General features: G+C 43.9%; 1 long non-coding RNA gene across 1 annotated transcript in view; it reads right to left on the minus strand.

Annotated features, from left to right (window-relative positions):
- Positions 1 to 256: 256 nt before the first annotated feature.
- The window catches only part of LOC132393316 (uncharacterized), a 42868-nt gene continuing 15497 nt past the window's right edge, over positions 257 to 27627 (minus strand). Inside the window, exons 2-3 of the long non-coding RNA XR_009511837.1 lie at positions 9967 to 10093; positions 257 to 4842 (exon numbers count right to left, since the gene is read on the minus strand). This is a non-coding gene — a long non-coding RNA (uncharacterized LOC132393316). The remainder of the gene's footprint in view (positions 4843 to 9966; positions 10094 to 27627) is intronic.

Raw genomic sequence — 27627 nt, forward strand, 5'->3', positions numbered from 1 at the left:
CTGGAGCTTATTGATCTCCCTTGGGTTCAGGGGTAATCCATCCTTTTTACACAGGTCATACCTTCCCCAGAAGAGATTCCAATGATTCATCAATCAGAACCCCTGACCCCTGTACCTGTTTCTCAGCTACACATTCATCCAAATTGGATGCAAAGTCATCCTATTCCTGTCCTCAATGGTGTGTGTCAGAGGCAGCAATCCAGAGAGTACTACCAGAGGGTAAGCTTTTCCTAAAATGTTAACTGTTGTCTCCAGGCTCCTGTACATTAACCTTGATGGTAATAATGAGAAGGAGGCATGTCCCCGATGGTGGTCATCCTTCATGATGGATGCTGCTTCTCGAGGCATCACTTTTTGAGGATGTCCTCGACGGTGAGAAAGCTATCGCCCATGATGGAGCTGGCTGTGTTTGCAGTCCTCTGCAGGTTTTTTCCAAATCTTCTGGATTCACAGATATGAAGTTACATGGAGGCCAGAAAATAGATGCAAGGATTGCAATACGTGATCAATCAATATTTATTTGATCCAAATCAAGAGTTCATGCTGCACTTACATTATGAAGACTTCAGTGACCAGCCTCTGCCAACCATGTTGTTTCCTGCCTTATTGCATATCTCAGCTGTGTCTGTACTTCTTAAATGAGATAAGATTACGGCTGAGACCAGTATGAAATACTTTCTTGGTGCTATAGAAGCTTGAAGGAAGAGATGGCAAGGGTAAGAATAGGCACCTTGATTTTGTACGTGGATATAGAAATCTGCTAAATGAGGAGAGAGATAGAAAGGGTGTTCTCTAGACAAAGGAAACAAGAAAGCTTCTTAATGTGTATCCAAATGGACTGGGAACAAACAGTTTGTACAATCAATATGAGTAGCCAAGGATATGGACATATTGCCAGAGAAGCTCAATGATCTCTCAGACTGGCTCAACGTCAGAAAATACATCACAAACTTTTCCTCACTTTCAATCAACTTCATCACTAACCTCATAGATATCCCTCCAACACATGCTTGGGAAGATATTGCACCAAAGGGAAAATCAAGGATTATGGAGATTCACAAGAAAATTAAAATCAAATTAGTCATGATCAAAATGAATGGTTTACTCAGTTTATACAGGGCTGAAACCTGACATACAAATAGGCAAGAGACCTCACACAATCATCACCATTCCAAAACACTTCCAGCTTACAAATACTGTTAACCAATCAATTGTACTAGTACATTAACAGAAACAATTTGCAGGCCTTGAATACACTTCTCTCTCTCTTTTGCAATAGAAGGTGGAATATTTTACCCTGTCATCAGAAACAATAGTGGCTCTTACTGAATCTTCTTTCAATGAATATAAAACTTGAGCCCTTTGTTAATATATGTATATTTATACCCAATCTTCCTTATCATGTCTCTTTATCCCTTCTTTTGACAATCTCTCAGAGTTCACAAGTTGTATGGTGTAATTTCCACTTGGTTCAGACAGTGGGACAGTACCAAGTAATTAATAAAAAGGTGCCCTTCAAAAAATTCAATGTTTCGACTCATTGGATCCTCTCTTTACTCTAATATCAGCTTGGAGGCGAGATCTGTGCCTAGTGATTCTGGAGCCTGGGGAAGGGCAAAGAGTAATTCAGATGCTGATTTTCCAGGAGGGCGAGGTCACAAATGAGTTCTGTTACAAAGAATTGAATAAGGACATCCTACACTGAGGGCTGAAGGGTGTGTATAATGAAATACAAGGACCTTCCATGCAACAGGGAGCTTTTGATAGACCAGTATGTGTTTTGTACAGAATCTGCAGCCCCTCCTTTCCAGCACAGAGGTGGGCCACAATCTATTTCAACATTCGTGCACCCAACACTCATTTACTTTCCACGTGATTTTCCACAGGAACTTAGCAGGTCAAGGCAGCTTCCTCAGAAGGAAATGGACAGGCGATGTTTCAAATGAAGACCATTCCTCAGGACTAGAAGTCTAGAGGTATATATGGATATTGCTTAGGCAGAAGGGATTAGTTCAGTCGGGCATTTTCTTACTAGTTTAATTAGTCCTGCACAGCATCGTGGGATAAAGGGCCTGTTTACTCTTTTAGGAGCTATGTTCTAAGCAAATGTTGAGCTCAGATGGTCTTATAGTCAATAATTATGGTCAAACAAACAGACTGAGTTAATCAGTTACAAAGGGAAGGCAAGATGGGTATTGTAGTGGAACATAGAATTTATTTAATTCGTCATGTGTCATCAGCATCTAAGGCAAAGCCAAAGTCGATATGCTTATAGCTTTTGGGAAAACAGATACAGTCTATATAATGAAGGAAGGGCCTTCATTATTTTTGACCCAAAAAAGACACGTGTATATTAAGTTAGGATGTGATATGATATTGAAGGAATTTACAGCTGGTGGTGTTCATATTCACTCACTGGTTCTGCCTTGTGAATGGTAAAGATAGACAGTTTAGGGAATGCTGACATTTCAGTGGGGTTGGCTTGTGAGATTTTTGAAAGAAAATGTAACCCTTGTGTTCCAGTTAGTTACCGCCTGTTACATCACTTGTGTCTAGGGCAGCAATGAAGATCCTCCACCTCTGTCTGTCCTTGGCCATCTTCTATATTGTGCCCCATGTGGTTCAGGGCTCTCATTTCAGCCCTACAGTATGGCACCAAGTTGCCTTTGGTCTCCCGTGTTTCCTCCATGTTCAAGGGTCCAAGAAAGTGCTGCCTCAATGATGGAGTTGACATCTCTTCTCATCACATATCCAATCCTTCTCCAACGTTTCCTCATGATGATTGTGGCCATGTCCTCTTGGTGACACTGAACGAGTAGGGCCTGGTTGGAGATCTTCCTTGGCCAGAAAATATGAAGACTCTTCCAAAAACTCATGCTGTGGAATGACAACAGCTTGGCAAGTTTGTTCTCCCGTCATGTGCCAGTGTTCTGGCCCATACAAGAATGCGAACAGAACACAGCTCTGGTACAGCTTCATCTTAGTGTAGACACTGTACCAGCTTCCGTTTCTGAGTATAAAACTGCTTCACCAGTTGCTGCCTTTAGCCTGTCGGACCCTGTCCACCTGCTTTCATTGACACCCAGTATATGTAGGTTGCAATGACAAATTTCAGCAGATATTTCTGCTAGCTTGCCAGTGTTGTACATGGTTAAGAGCATAAGAACATAAGAAATAGGAGCAGGAGTAGGCCATCCAGCCCATCTAAAACTAGTGTATTATACTTGAACAAGTGTGTAGTCCCAAAACCTAATATTGGTCTTGATCTTGGTCATGTTCAGGGCTTTCTTCAACATGCCAGTAGCTTCCTTGCGGTTTTCATAACTGTCCGACATGCAAATCCCAGGTGGACACTCAGGAATACTGTCACACACAGATATAGGATTCTTCATTGCTCTTTTCGCAACAATTTTTTTTTGAACAGCCAGGGTTGTTAGCCCTAAGCAGAACCCTTGAACCTGGAGGACCAGAGGACCACTCTTAGTCTGGCCTCTACCTTTTGATCTGTTTGGCATGGGTGACTCTACCAGAAGTCAAATCACAAGGCCCTGACTCCAGCCGACATTGTTCTTCAGGTAACAAGTTTGTGGTCCTCTTGGAGGTTGTGTTCTATGACTCATATTTATGTCTGTAAGACACAGGAGCAGAATTAGGCCACTTGGCCCATCAAGTCTACTCTGTCATTTCATCATGGCTAATTTAGTATTCCTTTCAATTCATTCCCTGCCTTCTCCACCTGACATTTGAAGCCTTGACTAATCAAGAAACTAGCAACCTCCACTTAAATATACTAAATGAATCGGCCTCCACAGACACCTCTGGCAATGAATTCCACAGATTCACTACCCTCTGGCTAAAGAGATTCTTCCTCATCTCCGTTCTAAATGGGCATCCATCTATTCTAAGGCTGTGCCCTCTGTTCTAGATTCACTCACTATAGAAAACATTTCCTCCTTAACTACTCTATCTATCTCTTATATTCTAGTCCTCTCAGGATAAATCCTAACATTGCATTTCCTTCCCTTACCACACTGCACAAGGATTCCCAAGTAACTCTGAAACTCTGATTTTGAATTTTCTCCCCATTTACAAAATAGTCTATGCTTTTATTCCTTCTACCAAGATGTATGTCCATGCAATTTCCTACACTGTATTCCATCTGGCACTTCTTTGCTCATTTTTCCAATCTGTCTAAGCCTTTCTGCTGCTTCCCTGTTTTCTCAACGTGTGCTGGAGATTTTGAAAAGCATTAAGTTAGATAAGTCACAGGGACTGGACAAGATATACCCCGGGCTACTGCATGAAGCAAGGGAGGAGATTGCTGAGCCTCTGGCATGATCTATGCATTATGAATAGGGACGGGAGAAGTTCCAGAGGATTGGAGGGTTGCAAATGTTGTTCCCTTGTTCAAGAAGGGAGTAGAGATAACCCAGGAAATTATAGACCAGTGAATCTTAGCAAGTTGTTGGAGAAGATCCTGTGAGGCAGGATTTATGAGCGTTTGGAGAGACTTAATCTGATTAGGGATAGTCAGCATGGCTTTGTCAAGGGCAGGTCATGCCTTACGAGCCTGAATGAATTCTTTGAGGATGTAACAAAACAGATTGATGAAGGTAGAGCAGTGGATGTAGTATATATGGATTTCAGAAAGGCATTTGATAAGGTTCCCCATACAAGGCTCATTCAGACAGTAAGGAGGCATGGGATCCAAGGATCCAGAATTGGCTTGCCCACAGACAGCAAAGAGTGGTAGTAGACAATTCTGCATGAAGGTCGATGACCAGCGGTGTTCCGCAGGAATCTGTTCTGGGACCCTTCCTCTTCGTGATTTTCTTAAATGACCTGGATGAAGAAGTAGAAGGGTGGGTTAGTAAGTTTCCTGATGACACAAAAGTTGGTGGTTTTGTGGATAGTCTGGAGTGTTTTCAAAGGTTACAATGGGACATCGATAGGATGCAGAATTGGGCTGAAAAGTGGCAGATGGAGTTCAACCCAGGTAAGTGTGAAGTGATTCATTTTGGTAGGTCAAATTTGAAGGCAGAATATAATATTAATGGCATGACTCTTGGCAGTGTGGAGGATCAGAGGGATCTTGGGGTCCAAGTCCATAGGACGCTCAAAGCAGCTGTGCAGGTTGACAGTGTTGTTAAGAAGGATTATGGTGTAGTGGCCTTCTTTAAGCATGGGATTGAGTTCAAGAGCCTTGAGGTAATGTTAAAGCTATGTACGACTTTATATAAGACCCACTAGGAGTATTGTTTTCAGTTTTGGTCACCTCACTACAGGAAGGGTGTGGATACTATAGAGAGAGTGCAGAGAAGATTCACAAGGATGTGGCCTGCATTGGAGAGCATGCCTTATGAGAAGAGCTTGAATGAACTCGGCCTTTTCTCCCTGGAGTGACAGAGGATGAGAGGTGACCTGATGGAGGTGTATAAGATAATGAGAGGCATTGATTGTGTGGATTGTCAGAGGTTTTTCCCAGGGCTGAAATGACTAACACGATGTTGCATAGTTTAAGGTGCTTGGAAATAGGTACCGAGGGGATGTCAGAGGTAAGTTTTTCACACAGAGAGCGGTGGGTGCATGGAATGCACTACCTCCAACAGTGGTAGAGGTGGATACAATAGGGTCTTTTAAGAGACTCTTAGATAGGTACATGGAACTTAGAAAAAATAGAAGGTTATGCAGTAAGAGGATTCTTGGCAATTTCTAGAGTAGGTTATAGAATAGGTCCCTTTTATTTCCACTCCTTGCCTCCTGTCAGTCAGACAATCTTCTGTCCATGCTAGTATCTTTCCTGTAACACTAGGGGCTCTTATCTTGTTAAGCAGCCTCATATGTGGCACCTTGTAAAAGGCCTTCTGAAAATCCACTGGAGCAACATCCCCCGACTCTCTTTTGTCCACCCTGTCTACTTGCAAGGCAAGATTTTCCCTTAAGGAAAATGATGACTTGGCCTGTTTTGTCATGTGACTCCGAGTATCCCGAAACCACATCTTTAACAATAGACTCCAACATCTTCCCAAACACTGACGCATGGCTAACTTGCCTATAATTTCCTTTCTTTTGCCTCCCTCCATTTTAAAGGAGTGGAGTGACATGAGCAACTTTTCAGTCCTATTCTTGAAACATCATTACTAATGTCTCCACAGTCTCTTCAGCTACCTCTTTCAGAACCTTAGGTTGTAGTTCATCAGGTCTAGATAACACCTACTTTCAGACATTTCAGCTTCTCAAACACCTTCTCCCTAGTAATAGTGACTACATTCACTTCTACCTGCTGACACTCTTGAATTGCTATCATGCTGCAGGTGACTTCCACAGTAAAGACTGATGCAAAATACTTATTCAGTTTATCTACCATTTCTTTGTCCCCACTGCATCATTTTCCACAAGTCTAATATCTACTCTCGCCTCTCTATAACTCTATATACGTATATCTGAGATAAAGTATTTTATATCATTGGCTAGCTTACCTTCATATTTCCTCTTCTTTTGGTTGTCAAAAGCTTTCTGATCCTACAATTCCCTACTAATTTTTGCAAGTATAACACTTTCTGTCCTGTATTCAACAACTTTTTGAGTTTGCCCCTCTGTCACACTTCAACTCATCCCTCTGACTGTAATTTTACTTTATCATCGGGCTATCCTTCCTCATATTCTCTCTGCACATTGCATCGACTTGTATACTAATCGATCCCATCCTCTGCCAAATTAGATTATGTTTTAACAGAGCACATGCTTAATCATTCTTCACTGCACTGCTTGCATGGAGACAGCAAAAGAAATGTAAGAGTTAAGCATCCTACTTCTGATAAATTTGCATAAGTCTATATGTATTGTTGAAACTGATACTGCCATTGTTTAATTTGGGATACTGGACAGCCCAGAGCAGACCACAGACCAGCTGGTGAATTCAACCTTCCCTTATCAGCTACTTAAAGGCCTTGAGTTTCTACATTCATCACCTTTAAAAGATATGTCATAGCAAATTTGTTTTTCCATATATATGTTAATTTTAAACCCTATGATAATTTAGTAAAATATTATAACAGCTAATCTCACATTCAATTTCAGATGACAAAATATGATTAAGTGATAGAAATTACTTTACACATTCAGTTGACCAGTGTTTAAAGTGTCTGTTCACCATTCCTTTACTCACTATTTCGGTAGAGCTGTGTACAATTTTCCAGCCACTAAATAAAGACCTGCACTCATACTAATGTGCTGAATCTCTCAGGGCAAAAGTATGTTGTCTGCTCATAATGATGTATTGTACAATCATTGTAGAAAATGTAAAGATGTTGTACAAACTTCATTAACCTCAACTATGAACTGTGTCCATAACCTACAATTCATCTTCTAGGTATTATTTATTTATTTTTATTTGCACAATTTGTCTTCCTTTGAACATTGGTTGTTTGTCTCTTTTTGCTTATGGGTAGTTTATCATAAATTCTATTGTATTTCTTTATTTTCCTGTAAGTGCCAACAAAAACATGCATCTCAAAATAGTATATGGTCACACACACACACTTTGATGATAAAATTACTTTGATTTGACATGACTTTTGGTTGATTACCATACAGAAAATAGGATCATAAGACATAGGAGCACAATTAGGCCATTCAGCCCATCAAGTCTGCTCCACTATTCAATCATGGCTGATCCTTTTCTCCCCTCCTCAGCCCCACTCCCCAGCCTTCTCCCCGTAACCTTTGATGCCACATCCAATCAAGAACCTATCAAACTCTGTCTTAAATACAGCCAACAACCTTGCCTCCGCAGCTGTGTACGATAAGAAATTCCACAAATTCACCGCGTTCTGAATAAAGATATTTCTCTGCATCTCCATTCTAAACTGACACCTCTCTATCCTGAGGCTATGCCCTCTTGTTCTAGACTTCCTCACTAACAGAAACATCCTTTCCACATCTATTCTCAATAGGCCTTTCAACGTTTGAAAGATTCAATGAGATCCCCCCTTGTCCTTCTAATTTCTAGTGAGTATAGGCCCCAGAGCTAACAAACTTTCCTCATATGAGAAGCTTTTCATTCCCAGACTCATCCTTGTGAACCTCCTCTGGACCCTCTCCAAAGCCTGCACCGGATATGGTTGATGATACCAAGAGACTTGTAGGTGAAAAGTCACCTCACCTATAAGGACTCTTGAGGCTCTGAATGGTAGTGAGAGAGGAGGGATAGGGGCAGGTCTGGCATTTCTTTTGCTTGCAACAATAAGTACCGGGAGGGAGGTCGGTGGGGAGGGATGAGTGGATAAGGGAGTCATGTAGGAGCGATCCCTGTGGCAAGTGAGGGAGTGGGGGGGGTGGAAGAGAAAGGTGTGCTTGGTGGTGCAATCCCATTGGAAATGGCAGAAGTTATGGAGAATTATGTGCTGGATGCAGAGGCTGGTGGGTTAAGAGGAACCCTATCCCTGGTGTGGCATGGGAGGATGGGCGAGGGTAGATGTGGTAAAATGAAAGAAATTAGGGCTATGGCAGCATTGATGGCAGATATTGTGGAGAAAGAGGAACTAAGGGGAAATGGCATTTTTTACAACTGGCAGGACAGGGAGATGTATTGTCTAGATAGCTGTGAGAGTCAGTAGGTTTATAAAAGATATCAGTAGATAGACGGACTTCAGAGATTGAGGCAGAGAGATTGAGAAAGGGGAGAGAGATGTTGCAAGTGGACCAGGTAAATTTGAGGGCAGGGTGGAAGTTGGAGGCAAAGTTGATAAAATTGATGTGCTCAGCATGGGTGCAGGGGCAGCACCAACGCAGTCATCAATGTAGAGCAGAAAGAGTTAGGGAGCATTGCCACGGAAGGCTTAGAACATGGAGTGTTCCATGTAGCTGATGAAAAGACAGGCGTAGCTGTGACCCATACGAGTGCCATGGCTACACCTGGGGTTTGAAGGAAGAGAGAGGAGCCAAAGGAGAAACTGTTGAGGTGAGGACGAGTTCTGCTAGACGGAGGACAGTGGTGATGAAGCAGAGCTGGTTGGGACTGTTGTCCAGAAAAAGAAGCAGAGAACTACTGATGGGGACTGGACATCTATAGTGAAAGTGAGACAATCGGGGCCAGGGAACTTAAAGTCATTGAAAAGATCGCAAGTGTCACAGATGCAGGTAGGAAGGGGCTTAACCAAAGGGGATAAAACAGTCAAGATATGTAGACAGGAGTTCTGTGGGGCAGGAGCAGGCAGAAACAATGGGTCTACCTGGACAGTCAGGTTTGTGGATCTTGGGTAGGAGGTAGAACTGGTAGGTACAGGGTAAGTGAACAATAAGGTTGGTGGTAGTGGATGGGAGATCTTCTGAGTCAATGAGGTCAGTGTTGGTGCAGGAGACAATGGCCTGATGCTCCTTAGTTTGGTCCTATTCAAGAGGTAAGTAAGAAGGGGTGTCTGAGAGTTGCCGTCCCGCCTCAGCAGGGTTTCAAAGGTTTCAAAGGTACAGTTAATGTCAAAGAAATGTATACAATATACATCCTCAAACGCTTTTTCACAACCATCCCCAAAGAATGAATGACAGTTAAATGTTAGAACACCAAAAATTCCACCCCCAGCTCCCCTCCCTCCTGTGCGTAAGCAGCAACAAGCAACAATCCCCCTTCGCCCACCAGCAAAAAAAGCATCAGCACCTGCCACTGAGCACTCACTGAGCAAAGCAACAGAAAGACACAGACTTGCAGTACTCCAAAGAGTTCACACTTCACCCGGTATTCGACATACCACAGGCTCTCTCTCTCTCTCTCTCTCTCTCCCCTTAATAAGGGAGAAAGGGGTGTCTCCGATTTCACAGTGAGAGGGGAGACATAACAGCTTGCTGATTACAATGTTAAAAGTCTGTTATGTCACTTTTTTTTGAGCTCTGTGCCCAAAGATCTGGGCACACAGCCATTAATATTCCAACTCCCCCAATGACGTAGGGGTCTCCTGCCATGACACTGACCTTTGATTCGCCCATCCCCAGAGCCCCGAGATCCTAGGCTTCCAACGCTGAGCCGGACTTTCAGGCCGAGCTCCCGGTGTGCCGAACAATAATGGCCGGTTATGAAACCTGGGAGCGGGTCCCATTCCTGCAAAGAACCAGAGTCAGCGTGTAATTCCAGATCAGGGTCTTCAAAAGAACCCTGAAAGGGGAAAATAGAGATATTAAAGATGGAAATAGAGCTGTTTCCAAAGATGCAAGAAAGGGAGTCATTGTTTAGCACCATCATCACTCTGCTCTGTCTCCAGGTGTGGTGAATCCAGGGCTTATCCAGATAGATATGTAATTATTTGGAGCAAGAGCAATGGAAGAAAGCTGTCTAGGCACATGAATGAAAACAAGAATTTCATATAAGTTGTTGTTTACCCCAACATATATTACTGAGGAGCAACTGCAACAGATCTTTTATTCCTGGCATAAACACAAACTCTTTTAGTGTTGGTCCAGACATACATATGTACAGCACTTACAACTCTGAAGTATCTCCATGATGTGATTGAGAAAAGATCTGGCAGGCAATGTGCCACACTCATCCAAGAACAGGTCTGTTTGATTTTTGGAATACTTTTCATCCAAGAGGAACAGATGGGAGTTCTCTGTTTGCCAGACCACAGTAATCCATCATTGACTCATGATGAGCAGGACCAAAGGAAAACTATGGAAAAATTATAACTGTTTTCAGTCTTTTCTTACAGAGAACTTCTTGTCTATTGTGAATAACTTTTTTTTCCTGTCTGCGATCTGGCCCAGGTCTGCTGTTCCAATGATTGCCAGATTGTTCTTTAAACCCTCTTCCACTTCTTTACTAAATCTGCAAAGTCTGCAGAGACAAGAAGCCCCCTCAAAATTTGCCTTTTCCACAGAATCACATCCTTCTCCCAAGAAATCACAGAATTCATATCCTTCTCCCCTCTTTGGATTCCTCGGCTCAGGGATACAAAAGCAAAATGCTGCATGTTCTGAGAATATGAACTGGAACCAGTCAATGTTAGGGATATAGGAAATGAGGGAGGCAAAGTTGGGAGAGAAGGAAAGAACGCAATTAAATGTCTTTGATGAATTGGACAGCTTAATCAGCAAAATTGGATGTAAAGAAGGAAAATATTGGACTGTATAAGGGTAGAATGGCAGTAACAGAACCAACCCCACAGCTCTGAATCAGTTCTTCTCCGTAGAAACGGCCTAACTTGCTGAGTGCATCCTGTTGCTTGTTTTGCTCAGTATTCTTGTCTTAGTTCTGCTGATGTATAGACTATCATAAAGATGGAGTCTCTTCAGTGAATCACAGACATGTGGAATAAGGATATCAAAATCTTAACACCATGCACTAACATTGACCTTATTTTGCACATTGGTTATTATCAGTCTTTATCAATAGTTTTTCGTAAACTCCATTGTATTTCTTTATTATCCAGTAAGTGCCTGCAAGATAATGAATCTCATGGTAATATATGTTAATGTATAATAATTTGATCAAGAATTTTACTTGAACCATGACTTTGAATATGAAACTATTGACAAATTGGCATACACACTATAGTTACCAATAACTTTCTCTTCTAACAGCTACTCTAGCCATATATTGCGCGCAGTTTTGGCCTCCTTATTTTAGAAAGGATATACTGACACTAAAAGGGTTCAGAGAAGATTCACGAGAATGATTCCAGGAAAGAAAGGGTTACTGTATGAGGAATGTCTGGCAGCTCTTGGGCTGTATTCCCTGGAATTACCATTAGGTAGGAGATACAGAAGCCTGAAGGCACACACTCAGTGATTCAGAAACAGTTTCTTCCCCTCTGCCATTTGATTCCTAAATGGACATTGAAGCTTTGGACACTACCTCACTTCTTTTAATACACAGTATTTCTGTTTTCACACATTTAAAAAATATATTCAATATATGTAATTCATGTACTTGTTTATTTATTATGTTTTTTTTTCTCTCTCTGCTAGGTTATGTATTGCATTGAACTGCTGCTGCTAAGTTAACAAATTTCACGTCACATGCCAGTGATAATAAACCTGATTCTGATTCTGATATCATAGAAACATTCAGATGTTAAAAGGCCTGAACAGATTAGATATGACGAAGTTGTTTCCCAGGGTAGGGGATTCTAGGACAAGAAGGCATGACTTCAGGATTGAAGGATGTCCTTTGAGAACTGAGATGCAGAGAAATTACTCTAGTAAAAGGGTGGTAAATCTGTGGAAATTGTTGCCACAAGCAGCTGAGGAGGCAGTCATTGGGTGTATTTAAGACAGAGAAGGATAGGTTCTTGATTAGCCAGGGCATCAAGGGGTATGGGGTGAAAGCAGGGGTGTGGGGATGACTAGAAGAATTGGATCAGCCCATGATTGAATAGTGGAGCAGACTTGATGGGCTGAATGGCCTACTTCTTCTCCTGTATCTTATGGTCTTATGGTCTATATAATGATTCTAACTGATATCTCTTTAACATGATGTTCAAGCTAAATAATTACCAAACTTTGTTCAATTGTGATCATAAAAAATAAATTTGCATTCAAGGTGGGTATGTGCCTCTAATGCAATGTTTTATACTTCCTGTGGTAAGCGACAACATTGTTTTGTCATTGAGGCATCAGAGAGAATGGCTGAGGACATAGTCTGGACCAGCAATAAAAGTGGAGGAAAGAAAGCAGCAGGCTAACTTTGGATTCAGTGATTAAATTGTGCCAGGTTTTGGTTGTAGGAGTCTGGAAACTCTAGGAGCAAGGACAAAGAATTGATTGAATAAGAATTCTAGAAAAACTGAAGTCCCGTGAAATAGTGGAGGTTACTGTCACCACGTGGCAGCAAACTAGCACACACAAGCACCCATCCATCAGAGAATTTCTCTGATATCTATATCCTGATTTTAACAACATGGAGAGTTGGGTTCCTTGCAAATCTCCTCCGCACCCTTTCTATGGCTTCCATATCCTTCCCATAGTGAGGTGACTAGAACTGAGCGCGATACTCCAAGTGGGGTCTGACCAGAGTCGTATATAGCTGCAACATTACCTCTCGGCTCCTAAATTCAATTCCACAATTGATGAAGGCCAATACACCATGAGCCTTCTTAATCACAGAGTCAACCTGCGCAGCTGCTTTGAGCTTCCTCTGGACCCGGACTCCAAGATCCCTCTGATCCTCCACGCTGCCAAGAGTCTTACCATTAATACTATATTCTGCCATCATATTTGACCTACCAAAATGAACCACTTTACACTTATCTGCATACAGTGAGGACTGCCGAGCACATCATTGGAGCCTCCCTGCCCTCTATTGTGGACCTGTACTCTTCCAGGTTGAAGAAGAGGGCGGGGAACATCATAAAGGACTCCTCCCATCCTGCGCACGGACTGTTTGAACTGCTTCCGTCTGGTAGGCGCTTCAGATCCCTCCAGACTAAGACTAATAGGCACTGGAGAAGTTTTTTCCCTACTGCGGTCACTTTGCTAACTATTACTTGGATTGCACTACTTGTATGTATAATCTATATTTTCATTTATATTTATCATCTGTTATGAGCAGAGAGACAACATCTGCCGGAAGTAAATTCCTTGTATGTGTACAGGTACTTGGCGATTAAAGTCTGATTCTGATTCTGATTCTGATTCTGATCTGGGTTGAACTCCATCTGTCACTTCTCAGCCCAGTTTTGCATCCTATCAAAGTCCTGCTGTAACCTCTGACCTCCCTCCACACTATCCACAACACCTCCAACCTTTGTGTCATTAGCAAACTTACTAACCCATCCCTCCACTTCCTCACCCAGGTCATTTATAAAAATCACAAAGAGTAAGGGTAGGGGACCCAGAACAGATCTGAGACACACCACTGGTGACTGACCTTCATGCAGAATATGACCCATCTACAACCACCCTTTGCCTTCTGTGGGCAAGTCAGATCTGGATCCACAAAGCAATGTCCCCTTGGATCCCATGCCTCCTTACTTTCTCAGTAAGCCTTGCATGGGGTACCTTATTAAGTACCTTGCTAAAATCCATATACACGACATCTACTGCTCTTCCTTCATCAATGTGTTTAGTCACATCCTCAAAAATTACAATCAGGCTCATAAGGCACAACCTGCCCTTGACAAAGCCATGCTGACTACTCCTAATCATATTATACCTCTCCAAATGTTTATAAATCCTGCCTCTCAGGATCTTCTCCGTCAATTTACCAGCCACTGAAGTAAGACTCACAGGTCTAATTTCCTGGGCTATCTCTACTCCTTTTCTTGAATAAAGGAACAACATCCGCAAACCTCCAGTCCTCCAGAACCTCTCCCGTTGCCATTGTTGATGCAAAGATCATCACCAGAGGCTCAGCAATCTCCTCCCTCGCCTCCCACAGTAGCCTGGGGTACATTTCGTCTGGTCCCGGCAACTTATCCAACTTGATGCTTTCCAAATGCTCCAGCGCATCTTCTTTCTTAATATCTACATGCTCAAGCTTTTCAGTCTGCTGCAAGTCATCACTACAATTGTCAAGATCCTTTTCCATAGTGTGGTAAACTATGTATACCTATCTGGACATGCCCCTCTGCTGACTGCTCCTGTGGCTCCTCCCACAGACCCCTGCATAAAGGCAATTGGAGGCATGGCTCCTCCCTCAGTCTCCGAGCTGCCGTGCTCCCTTTTGCTGCTAATAAAAGCCTATCGTTCACTTCCAGTCTCCGAGAGTTATTGATGGTGCATCACATAGTGAATACTGAAGTAAAGTATTCATTACCTCTGCTATTTCCTCCGGTTCCATACACACTTTCCCACTGTCACGCTTGATAGGTCCCATTCTTTCACATTTTATCCTCTTCCTCTTCACGTACTTGTAGAATGCCTTGGGGTTTTTCTTAATTCTGCCTGCCAAGGCCTTCTCATGGCCCCTTCTGGTTCTCCTAATTTCCTTCTTAAGTTCCTTCTTAGCAGCTTTATAATCTTCTAGATCTCTAATATTACCTAGCTCTCTGAACCTTTTGTAAGCTTTTCTTTTCTTCTTGACTGGATTTATTCCAGCCTTCGTACACCACGGTTCCTGTACCCTAACATAACTTCTCTGTCTCATTGGAACGTACCTCTACAGAACTCTACACAAATATCCCCTGAATATTTGCCACATTTCTTATACTTTTCCCTGAGAACATCTGTTTCCAGTTTAAGCCTACAATTTCCTGCCTGATAGCCTCATAATTCCCCTTCCTCCAATTAAACACTTCTCTAACTTGTCTGTTTCTATCTCTCTCCAATGTTATTTTAAAGGAGATAGAATTATGATCATTATCTCCAAAATGCTCTCCCACTGAGAGATCTGACACCTGATCAGGTTCATTTCCCAATACCAAATCAAGTACAGCTTCTCCTCTTGTAGGCTTTTCTACATACTGTGTCTAGAAACATTCCTGAACACACCTAACAAACTCCACCCCATCTAAACCCCTCGCTCTAGGGAGATGCCAATCAATATTTGAGAAATTAAAATCTCACATCACGACAACTCGGTTATTATTACACCTTTCCGGGATCTATTTCCGTATCCGCTCCTCGATATCCCTGTTACTCTTAGGTGGCCTATAAAAACACCCAGTAAAGTTATTGACCCCTTCCTGTTGCTAACCTCTACCCACAGAGACTCCGTAGATGATCCTTCCATGACTTCCTCCTTTTCTGCAGCCGTGACACTATCTCTGATCAAAAGTGCCACGCCCCACCTCTTTTGCCTCCCTCCCTGTCTTTTCTGAAACACCTAAAACCCGGCACTTGAAGTAACCATTCCTGTCCCTGAGCCATCCAAGTCTCTGAAATAGCCACTGCATAATATCTCCAGGTACTGATCCACACTCTAAACTCATCTGCCTTGTTCACAACACTCCTTGCATCTTCGGTCTGAGCGCATCCCTTCTCTAACACCTGCCTATCCTCCCTCTTGCACTGTTTACAAGCTTTCTCTATTTGTGAGCTAATCCCCTCTTCCCCAGCCTCTTCAGTTTGGTTCCCACCCCCAACAATTCTAGTTTAAACTCTCCCCAGTATCCTTAGCAAACCTCACCGCCAGGATATTGGCGATTCAAGTGCAACCCGTCCTTTTTTTACAGGTCACACCTGCCCCAAAAGAAGTCTCAATGATCTAGAAATTTTAACCCCTGCCCCCTGCTCCAATCCCTCAGCCACGCATTTATCCTCCACCTCATCCTATTCCTATTCTCACTGTCACGTGGCACAGGCAGTAATCCTGAGATTACATAATGATGGAATTCAGCTAAAAACATTATTGTTTTACAAAGTGACCATAATAGTTTGAGGGAAGGCTGAATTACGTTATATTTAATCACAAGATCCAATGTAAGAACAGGAAAAAGTGCTTGAAATATTAAAATCACTAAATAACATAACCTTTGTTAAGATAATATTCAGGGCATTTAAGATGTACAGTGGAGTAAAGGGAATTAAAGGCACATGAGAGAGGAGCAGGCCAAAATTGATTGCAAATTAACACTGGCAGGGATGATGGCAGAGCAGCAATGGTTTGAATTTCTGGGAGCAATTCGGTAGGTACAGGATATATATGTCTTAAGGAGAAAGAAGATTCTAGTGGCCTGATGGCACAACTGTGGCTGACAAGAGAAGTCAAAACCAACATAAAAGGCAAAGAGAGGGCATATAGGAGAGCAAAAAATGAGTGGAAAGCCAGGGGATTGGGAAGTTTTTAAAAACCACAGAAGGCAACTAAAAGGTCATGAAGAAGATAAAGATTGAATATGAAAGTAAGCTAGCCAATAACATTAAAGAAAATACCAAAGGCTTCTTCAGATACATAAAATGTAAAAGAGAGGCATGAGTAGATATTGGACCACTGGAAAGTGATGCTGGGGAGGTAGTAATGTGGGATAAGGAAATGGTGAACAAACTGAATAAGCTTTTGTCACTATGGAAGACACTAGCAGTATGCCAGAAGTTCAAGTTTGTCAGGGCTCACGAAGTGAGTGATGTTGCTAATACTAGACTGAAGGCTCTTGAGAAGCTGAAAGGTCTGAAGGTAGATAAGTCACCTGGACTAGATAGTATACACCCAAGGGTTCTAAAAGAGGTGGCTGAAGATATTGTGGAGGCATTAGTAATGATCTTTCAAGAGTCAATTGTTTCTGGCATGGTTCAGAAAGAATGGAAAATTGAAAATGTCACACCAATCTACAAGAACGGTGAGAGGCAGAAGAAAGGAAATTCTGGGCCAGGTAGCCTGAACTCAGTGGTTGGGAAGATATTGGAGTCAATTGTTAAGGATGTGGTTTCAGGGTACTTGGAGGCACATGATAAAATAGGCCATTGTCGGCCTGGTTTCCCTAAGGGAAAACCTTGCCTGACAAATCAGTTGGAATTCATTAAAGAAATAACAAGTGGGATAGACAAAGGAGAGTTGATGGATGTTGTGTACTTGGATTTTAACAAGGTGCCACACATGAGGCTGCTTAACAAGTTAAGGACCCATGCTATTACAGAAAAGAGACTAGCATGGATAAAGCAGTGGCTATTTAGCAGGAGGCAAATAGTGGGAGTAAAGGGAGCCTTTTCTGGTTAGCTGCTGGTGACTAGTGGTGTCCACAGGGGTCTGTGTTGGGACCGCTTCTTTTTTTGTTATATGTCAATGTCTTGGATGACAGAATTGGTGGTTTTATGGCCAGGTCTGCAGGCAATACAAAGGTAGGTGGAGGAGCAGGTGACTTTGAGGAGGTAGAGAGGTTACAGAAGGACATAGACAGATTAGGAAAATGGACAAAGAAGTAGCAGTTGGAATACATTGAAGAGAAGTGTATGAAATAACATTGTAGACTGTTTTCTAAATGGAGAGAAATTTCAAAATTCTGAGGTACAAATGGACTTGGGAGTCTATTGCAGGATTCCCTAAAGGTTAATTTGCAGTTTGAGTTGGTGGTGAGGAAGGCAAATGCAATGTTACCATTCATTTCAAGAGGACTATAGTATAAAAGCAAGGATGTAATGCTGCGGTTTTATAAGGCACTGGTGAGGACTCATTTGGAATATCAGGAGCAGTTTTGGGCCCCTTCTCTAAGAAAGGATGCGCTGACATTGGAGAGGGCTCCCAGGAAGATCACAAAAATGATTCCAGAATTAAACGTTTGTCATATGAAATGTGTTTGATAGATCTGTGCCTCTACTCATTGGAATTCAGAAGAATGAAAGGGGTGACCTCATTGAAACCTATCAAATGTTGGAAGGCCTCAATGGAATGGATGTGGAGAGGATGCTCCCTATGGTTGGGGAGTCAATAGGGCTGGAAGTATAGGTTGAGAGAACTTGACCTTTTCTCCTTGGAGCGATGGAGGATGAGAGGTGACCTGATACAGGTGTATAAGATAATGAGAGGCATTGATCATGTGGATGGCCAGAGGCTTTTCCCCAGGGCTGAAATGGCTAACTCGAGGGGGCATAGTATTAAGGCACTTGGAAGTAGGTACAGAGGGGATACCAGGGGTAGGTTCTTCACACAGAGGGTGGTGGCTGTGTGAAATGTACTGTTGGCGGTGGTGGTGGAAACGGATACAATAGGGTCTTTAAAGAGCCTCTTAGACAGGTACATGGATCTTAGAAATATAGAGGGCTATGCAGTAGGGTATTTGTAGGCAGTTTCTAACATAGGTTACGTATCAGCACAACATTGTGGGCCGAAGAGTCTGTGATGTACGTAGATTTCTACGTTTTATGTTGTTCTACTCACTCCTTATGAACTTTGAATTCTTCCGTTTTCTGCCTCTTGTTTTTTAACTTGACACCTCTGCAAGAGCGGCGCTGCTTTTTTATACTCGCCCTTTCTTGCTGCGCTTTTTTTTTAAACTTGAATGTCTCGCTGTGCTTCAACAATATCTTGGGTTTGTTTTAAAAACAGCTCAACACCGCTATTATGTTTTGTAACTTCACAACACTAAACTAATTCAAAGGAAGACATGGGAGCCTGAAATGTGAGCGTCACTTCGGGTTTGCTTTTAAGTGAAGCATGCGTTTATCATATGGAAGCATCATGATGTCTGTATTTCATGTGTTTATACATGAATTGTTTAAACAAACATGGATTCTTAATCAACCAATATATATACTTAAATATCAACATCACTCTTTGCCAGAAATTTTGCCTGTCAAATCTCTTTGACTTCCTTGAGGAAGTAACAACGGATAAACAAAGGAGAATTGCAGAACATTGTTTACTTGGATTTTCAGAAGGCCTTTGACAAGGTGCTGAACATGAGGCTGCTAAACAAAACAGAGCCTATGGTATTACAGGGAAGATATCAGTACGGTCAGGAAACTGGCTGGCTGACAGAGTGGGAGTAGAGGGGGCCTTTTCCGGTTTGCTGGTAGTGACTAGTGGCTTTCTGCAGGATTTGGTGCTGGGTCTGCTGTTTTTCATGCTTTATATTAATGATCTAGATGATGGAATTGATGGCTTTGCAGCCAAATTTGCAGGCAATACAATGATAGGTGGAGGAACAGGTGGTGTTAAGGAAGCAGGGAATCTGAAGTAGGACAGGGACAGGTAGGGAGAATGAACAAGGTGGCTAATGGAATACAACATAAAGTAATTTATGACCATGCACTTTGGTGGAAAGAATCAAGTCATTGACTATTTTTTTAAATGGGGAGAGAATTCAGAAATCAGAGATACAAAGGGACTTGAGAGTCATAGTGCAGAATTGCCTAAAGGTTAATTTGCAAGTTGAGTCAGTAGTAAGGAAGACAAGTGCAGTGTTGGCATTTATTTTGCAAAGCCAAAAAATCAAAGATCTAATGTCGAGATTTTATAAGACATTGGTGTCAGATTCTGATGTTTCAATCCAAGATTCTTTCAGACGTTAGGCAAAAGGTACAAGTCTTGTTGCTTGATGTTTGTTTTATTGAGTGTTAATAGAACAGAGAGTGTTGAACATGGACAGTGATAGAGGCCTACTCGTTGAAGAGAGGGAGAGTCAAAAGAACAAAGATGGTGCTGGCCTGGTGGTCAGCTCATTATAGTTAAGGAAAATCCCATTCAAATTCATAGGTAAGAATCAACTAATGAGAAAGCTCTTATTCAAATAACACATCACTGAGAGGAGCTCCCAGATCTTCCCAGAAATATACCAATATAACTACTAGGAGACATAATAACCGCATGTACATACCGTGGCCACTAGGAAGTATATTGAACTGTTACATGCATATCAGAAATACTTAATATACTAGTAGAAAGTTAATTGTTAAGCTGCAAAGAAATTAATAATTAAATAGTCTACAAAAAACCTAGGAATTAACCAGTCAGATCCAACATCGTTTAGTTCATATTTGGAATATTGTAAGCCATTTTGGCCCCCGTACCTAAGGAAGAATTTACTAGTATTGGCGAGGGTCCAGAGGAGGTCCAGAGAGAAAGGAATAATGTATGAAGAACATTTGATTGTTCTGGGCCCGTATTCAACTGAGTTTAGAAGGATGAAGAAAGTCCTGGATAGAGTATACATGGAGAGGTTGCTTCCGGTAGTGTGCCCACAATTCCTGTAGTCTAGAACACGAAGGTGCGTCCTCAGAATAAACAAATATCCTTTTTCCAATAGACATGAGGAGGAATTTCTTTAGCTGATGAGTGGTGAATCGGTACAATTCATTGCCACAGATAGCTGTGGAGGCCAAGATATTGGGTATAATTAAAGTGGTGTTTGATGGGTTCTTAATTAGTAAGGCTATTAAAGGTGATGGGGAGAAGGTAGGAGAATGGGGTTGAGAGGGAATATTAAAGCAGCCATGATCATATGGTGGAGTAGACCCAACATCCTGAATGATCTCTTTCTCTGGTTCAGTTAGTAGCTGGCTTGTTCCACATTTCAGGATAGTCATCCCACCACGAGCATGAGATGGGAAATAGATTGAGAACTGCTGGGGTGAGTGGAAGCACACAGACTGTCAAGTTCCACAGGACTCCTCCACAGTGATGGAGATGGTTTTTTATATCACGATGGAGTGTATTTAATTTATGCAATTTTCAGCTAACACTAACTTACTTTCTGAGCCCTGGAAAGAGTAATAGCACTATTTTGAATTCACCATCACACACCCCCTCCCCACACCTCCACCCCCCCAGTGGCTAGAAGTTTCCTATTGTCTCTTACAGCTTTAGCCACAGTGGATCACAATGTATCTAGACTGATATGTTGGTGCTGTAGTCAGTGATGGATACAGTGTGAAATTCAAGTTACTAAGATGGAATGAGTGATGAAGAATTCCAGTTACGTGGAGAGACTTGGGAAGTTTTAGTTCTTGTTGGAACAGAGACTAAGAGAGTCAGAGTCATACAGCTTAGAACTGGTCCATGCTGACTGAGTTGACGTCACAACTAAAATCAAAGTCATGGATTATTTTGCTGTGGTCAATGAGAGGGACTCTGAGTCAAGGAAGGTATGACACTATCAGAAGGAGCGGAGGTGATTCAAGGAGACACATGAATGAGTCTATTTTGAATTAGAGGTCTCTTTGCTAATAAAGATTTCTTTACCTCATTATCAACATTTGTCTTGTTCAACAAGGGATTAGATATTGTAACGTTCTCCTTCGGGTGTAACGAAACGCCGAATTTAACGTCCGGATAAACCACAGTTAATAAGAACCAGATCGCAGTAAGATTAACCATTTACTGTTCACTCTTCACATTAACATATGGTGAAAACTGTTGATAAAACAATACAAGATTGATACAGTATTTGTTCCTTCCTTAATATCACATTTCAAGTGTAAATACTTGCAAAGGTGACTATAACTACATTACACTAAGGTGCAGTATACAGGCAGAGTTTACCTGCTCCATTGACTACTTTAAATACACTTCCATGCAAACTATCCGCGACTCTTTAACTAAGGAAAGCATAAACATTATCTACCGTCGTTACCTCTAACAGGATCAGCATTAACATCTTAGTTCAATATATCGATTATCTATTAACTTACAGCGTTGCTCTCACTGTGATTTCTCATGCCTGCAAAACTGCTTCTGCTCAGGTGTGCCTCGTGGTGAGCCCCCACCCTCGCGCTAATTTCAAACCGGTGTTTTCCCACAAGACGCAGCGAAACCGGATGTGACGTCATCGCATGCCGATATATTTTACATGCAATGAATACACTTTAAACACTTCTAATTCTAACTAGAAAATACTATTGAATGAATTACTAAGCGAAAATATTATAAACTAAATAACTGTCGTAAAGACAGCACACTCCCTGCTTGACCTTCGTAAGGTCACAATGAGCAGAGTACAAAACTTAGTCTCTTAATCAGTCATTGGGTAGAAGTAGAATAACTTCTGTAACTGGCCCTTGGTAAATTTTCACATCGCCTTGGTCGGTAGTCTTCAATTCGATCTTCCTGACATGTCCATCCCCGATAGGGAATGTAGCAGTGATTCTGGCCGTTGGCCAGCTGTTGCGGGTGGCTTGCTTGTCCCTGAGCAGGACTAAGTCTTCAACTTGAAGATTCCTTCGGGGTTCTGTCCACTTTTGTCTCTGTTGCAACAAAGGTAGATATTTTTGTCTCCAGCGAGGCCAGAACTGATTTGCCAGAGCCTGGACTTGTCTCCATTGCCTTGTGTACAAATTCTTGTCTGAGAAGTCTCCTGGTGGAGGAGGTGCTCCTGCCTTCTGCGTAAGGAGCGTTGATGGCGAAAGTATAAAGGGGTTTTCTGGGTCAGAAGACACAGGTAGGAATGATTGTGCGTTTATAATGGCTGTGACCTCTGCCATTAGGGTGCACAGTACCTCGTGGGCCAATAGGGTGTGTTGCTGCATCTCAGGTTTCCTTTTCCGGGTTTTCCGTAAGGACGTGAACTGTTTGACTGCCTGCTCTTTGTTATCTGGTGAGCGCTGGCATGGTTCTCTGATAGGCAATGGGGCAACCCCATTATTTGCTTCATCTCTGAAGACCTTGGTGTCTTTGGGTTTTAAAGAAATGGTATCTTGAGCTGATTGTGCAAGTTTGTTTCCGTCCTCGGTTTGAACGAAAACTGACTGACCTAGCGTCTCGTCGGTTACTTTACGCTTGGTAATGTCTTGTTGTGCTTCTTTAGGGTACACCTCAGTGAGGCAGATCTCGGAACAAGAACGGCTTGACTGAGTTTGACCGCAAACTTCTGTACAGTTCGAGCCGACAATTGTTGTCCTGGAGTGAACCTCTCCCTCCCCGCCGTCCTGTTGTGGGGGTGAAGGAGCGTTGTCGGTTCTTTCATTCTTGACTTCATCACGGAGCCGTGAGGGTAAATTTCCTTCCTTGTATGGATGTGATGCAATCGTGACTCTCTGAGGTTCCTCGTAGCTGGGGAAGTTATCAAATACGTATGGAGAGGGGAGACGAGCCTGCCTGTCTATTTGAGATTGTACATAGTCGCTTGTGCGCTCCAGTCTGGTCCCTTCTAAAGTAGATCTTACTTCGGTCAAATCACGCGACCCTTCAGCCTCTTCTATGTACTTTGCTTCCGCCATGGCTGCTTCTTCTTCTCTTTCTAGCTGCAGCACTTGCAACTCTGTCGATATTTTTGCCATTTCCAACTGGGTTTCGGCTTCTCTGGCGGCCTGTTCTCTTTGGATTTCGGCTTCTCTGGCAGCCTCTTCTCTTTGTCTGGCGGCCCTTTCGGCTTCTCTGGCGGCCCTTTCTTTCTGGATTTCGGCTTCTCTGGCAGCCTCTTCTCTTTGTCTGGCGGCCCTTTCTTTCTGGATTTCGACTTCTCTGGCAGCCTCTTCTCTTTGTCTGGCGGCCCTTTCGGCTTCTCTGGCGGCCCTTTCTTTCTGGATTTCGGCTTCTCTGGTGGCCAGTTTCATTTTCAAAACTGCTTCTTGTCTGGCGTAACTCAGTAGCACCTTGGCGGCTTCTGCCTTTCTGGCGGCCCTTTCGGCTTCTCTGGCAGCCAGTTTAATTTTCAAAACTGCTTCTTGTTTGGCGTAATGCAGTCGCACCTTGGCGGCTTCTGCCTTGGCTCTTGCCTGTGCGGACTTACTTGATGTCGTTCTACTGCCCTTGTCGCTGGGCGCCATCGACTTGATCCCGGATCGAGCTGACATTGCAGCACTTGGAACACCTGATAACGCCCGGGTGGGCTTACTTGATGTCGGTTTACTGCCCCTGTCGCTGGGCGGCGTCGACTTGATGCTGGATTGAGCTGACATTGCAGCACTTGAAACACCTGATAATGCCGCTTTTTCACTGTAACGTTCTCCTTCGGGTGTAACGAAACGCCGAATTTAACGTCCGGATAAACCACAGCCAATGCAAACCAGATCGCAGTAAGATTAACCATTTACTGTTCACTCTTCACATTAACATATGGTGAAAAAGCGTTGCTCTCACTGTGATTTCTCATGCCTGCAAAACTGCTTCTGCTCAGGTGAGCCTCGTGGAAAGCCCCCACCCTCGCGCTAATTTCAAACCGGTGTTTTCCCACAAGACGCGGCGAAACCGGATGTGACGTCATCGCATGCCGATATATTTTACATGCAATGAATACACTTTAAACACTTCTAATTCTATCTAGAAAATATTATTGAATGAATTACTAAGCGAAAATATTATAAACTAAATAACTGTCGTAAAGACAGCACAGATATATAGGAGATTATTTTGAAGGAAGTATATTGATGTTGTTTGATCAATTAAGGAATAAATATAAAATATCAAATAACACTCTTTTCTGTTATTTTCAATTAAGGGCTTATTTAAGAGATAAACTGGATCAAACAATGTTAATGCCGAAAACTAATGAAATAGAAACTTTAATTCAAAAAGGAAAAATTTTAAAATTTACTTCTTGTATGTATAATTTGACTCAAAAACAGACAATTAAAGCAGGAATTCATAAGTCAAAACAAAAATGGGAAATTGATTTGAATATTAAAATTGATTAAACAAGTTGGTCAAGACTATGTCTTGATAGTATGACAAGTACAATAAATGTCCGACTTAGATTAGTACAATTCAATTTTTTACATCAATTATATATTACACTGTGGCGACCCATTTCCTGGCGCATCCGAACCGACTCACAATTAGATAGCCTACGGGGGGGTTTGCGAGCACAGAGCTTTGGAGCCTCTGCGCCATGGGGGGCCGGTTGAGGGAGGCTTAAAAGTGAGGCTGAAGTTTTCGAATAAAGTTTTTTCCTTCGACTGCAGTTACCGACTCCGTGTCGTAATTTTAGCGCTGCGTGTAGCACACCGCTACAATTGGTGACCCCGATGGTCCAAACGATTTTTGGACTGGAAATGACCGACGCCGCCTCTGTTCATGCGGTTTCGTTGAAACTGCCGGGTTTCTGGACACAGCGCCCGGACCTATGGTTCCAGCAAGCCGAAGCCCAATTCCACGTTCGCCAGATCACCTCAGAAGACACCCGCTACTACTACGTGGTGAGCTCCCTCGACCAGGACACAGCGGCCCAGGTCGCGGAGTTCGTACAATCAACCCCGCCAAATGCCAGTTCGGACTCGATACCATTGACTTCCTGGGCCACAGGATTACTAAAGACGGGGCAACCCCTCTGCCCGCTAAGGTAGATGCGGTCCGCCTCTTTCCCCGACCCACCACGATCAAAGGCCTTCAGGAATTCGTAGGTATGGTCAATTACTACCGCTGCTTCCTCCCTTCAGCTGCCCGGATCATGCGCCCCCTGTTCGCCCTGATGTCGAGTCCGAGCAAGGACATTACCTGGGACGAGGAGTCCGCCGCCGCTTTCGTTCAAACGAAGGAAGCTTTGGCGGACGCCGCAATGCTAGTACATCCCAGAATGGACGCCCCTACCGCCCTCACAGTGGACGCATCAAACACGGCAGTCGGTGGGGTGCTGGAGCAACTCATCGCAGGTCGCTGGCAACCCCTGGCGTTTTTCAGCAAACACCTGCGACCACCCGAGCTTAAGTACAGTGCTTTCGACCGGGAACTGTTGGCGCTCTACCTGGCAATCCGGCATTTCAGGTACTTCCTAGAAGGTCGGCCCTTCACCGCGTTCATGGACCACAAACCGCTTACCTTTGCGTTTACGAAAGCGTCCGACCCCTGGTTGTCCCGCCAGCAACGCCACCTGTCCTACATCTCTGAATACACGACGGATGTCCGGCACGTCTCGGGTAAGGACAATGTCGTGGCGGATGCGCTCTCTCGCCCTACCGTTCATGCCCTTTCCCAAGGGGTAGACTTTGAGGCACTGGCAGAGGCGCAGCAGGCGGATGAGGAGATTCCGAGTTACAGAACCGCAGTCTCCGGTTTGCAGCTCCAGGACCTCCCCGTAGGCCCAGGTGAGAGGACCCTGCTCTGTGACGTCGCCACCGGCCAGCCCCGTCCAGTCGTCCCGACAGCATGGCGGCGCCGCGTTTTCGACTCCATTCATAACTTGGCGCATCCCTCCATCCGGACAACTGTCCGGATGGTTTCCAGCAGGTTCGTTTGGCACGGACTCCGCAAACAGGTCAGTGAATGGGCCAAAACGTGCATGCACTGCCAGACGGTCAAGGTGCAGCGGCACACCAAAGCCCCACCGCAGCAGTTCCATCCCGCCCACCGGCGTTTCGACCACATTCATGTGGATATTGTGGGCCCCCTGCCAGTGTCGCGTGGAGCGCGGCACCTCCTGACTATTGTGGACCGGTTCACAAGATGGCCAGAGGCGGTCCCGCTCACCGACACCACCTCCGAATCTTGTGCCCGAGCCCTGATCGCCACCTGGATATCTCGCTTTGGTGTACCAGCCCACATTACCTCCGACAGAGGCGCCCAGTTCACCTCCAGCCTGTGGTCAGCTATGGCCAGCCTTTTGGAGACTCAGCTGCACCACGCAACTGCCTACCACCCACAGTCGAACGGGCTAGTGGAGCGTTTCCACCGTCACCTGAAGTCGGCCCTCATGGCCCGCCTGCGAGGAGCCAACTGGGCGGACGAGCTTCCCTGGGTCCTACTCGGCATCCGCACAGCGCCCAAGGACGACCTGCATGCCTCGTCGGCCGAGTTGGTATACGGCGCGCCCCTGGTCGTCCCCGGGGAGTTCCTACCAGCCCCAAGGGGGCAAGAGGAAGAACCCGCAGCAGTCCTGGGCAGACTACGCGAGAAACTCGGTAACCTGGCCCCCATACCCACTTCACAGCACGGGCGGCACCCGACCTGCGTACCCAAAGACCTACAGAACTGTAAGTTTGTGTTTGTACGAAGGGGCGGGCATCAGCCGCCGCTGCAGCGGCCATACGAGGGGCCGTTTATGGTGCTCCGGAACAACGGGTCCACGTTCGTGCTGGACGTTGGGGGGAAAGAGGAGGTTTTCACGGTGGACCGCCTCAAACCGGCCCATGTGGACCTGGCGCAACTGGCCGAGTTTCCGGCACCTCGGTGCAGAGGTTGACCTCCCAAGCAGGTTCTGGCCCAGACTGTGGACATTGGGGGGTGTATCGCCGGTTCTGGGGGGGGTTATGTGGCGACCCATTTCCTGGCGCATCCGAACCGACTCACAATTAGATAGCCTACGGGGGTTTGCGAGCACAGAGCTTTGGAGCCTCTGCGCCATGGGGGGCCGGTTGAGGGGGGCTTAAAAGTGAGGCTGAAGTTTTCGAATAAAG

Source organism: Hypanus sabinus, chromosome 4 (genome assembly GCF_030144855.1).
Source record: "Hypanus sabinus isolate sHypSab1 chromosome 4, sHypSab1.hap1, whole genome shotgun sequence".
Taxonomy (NCBI): domain Eukaryota; kingdom Metazoa; phylum Chordata; class Chondrichthyes; order Myliobatiformes; family Dasyatidae; genus Hypanus; species Hypanus sabinus.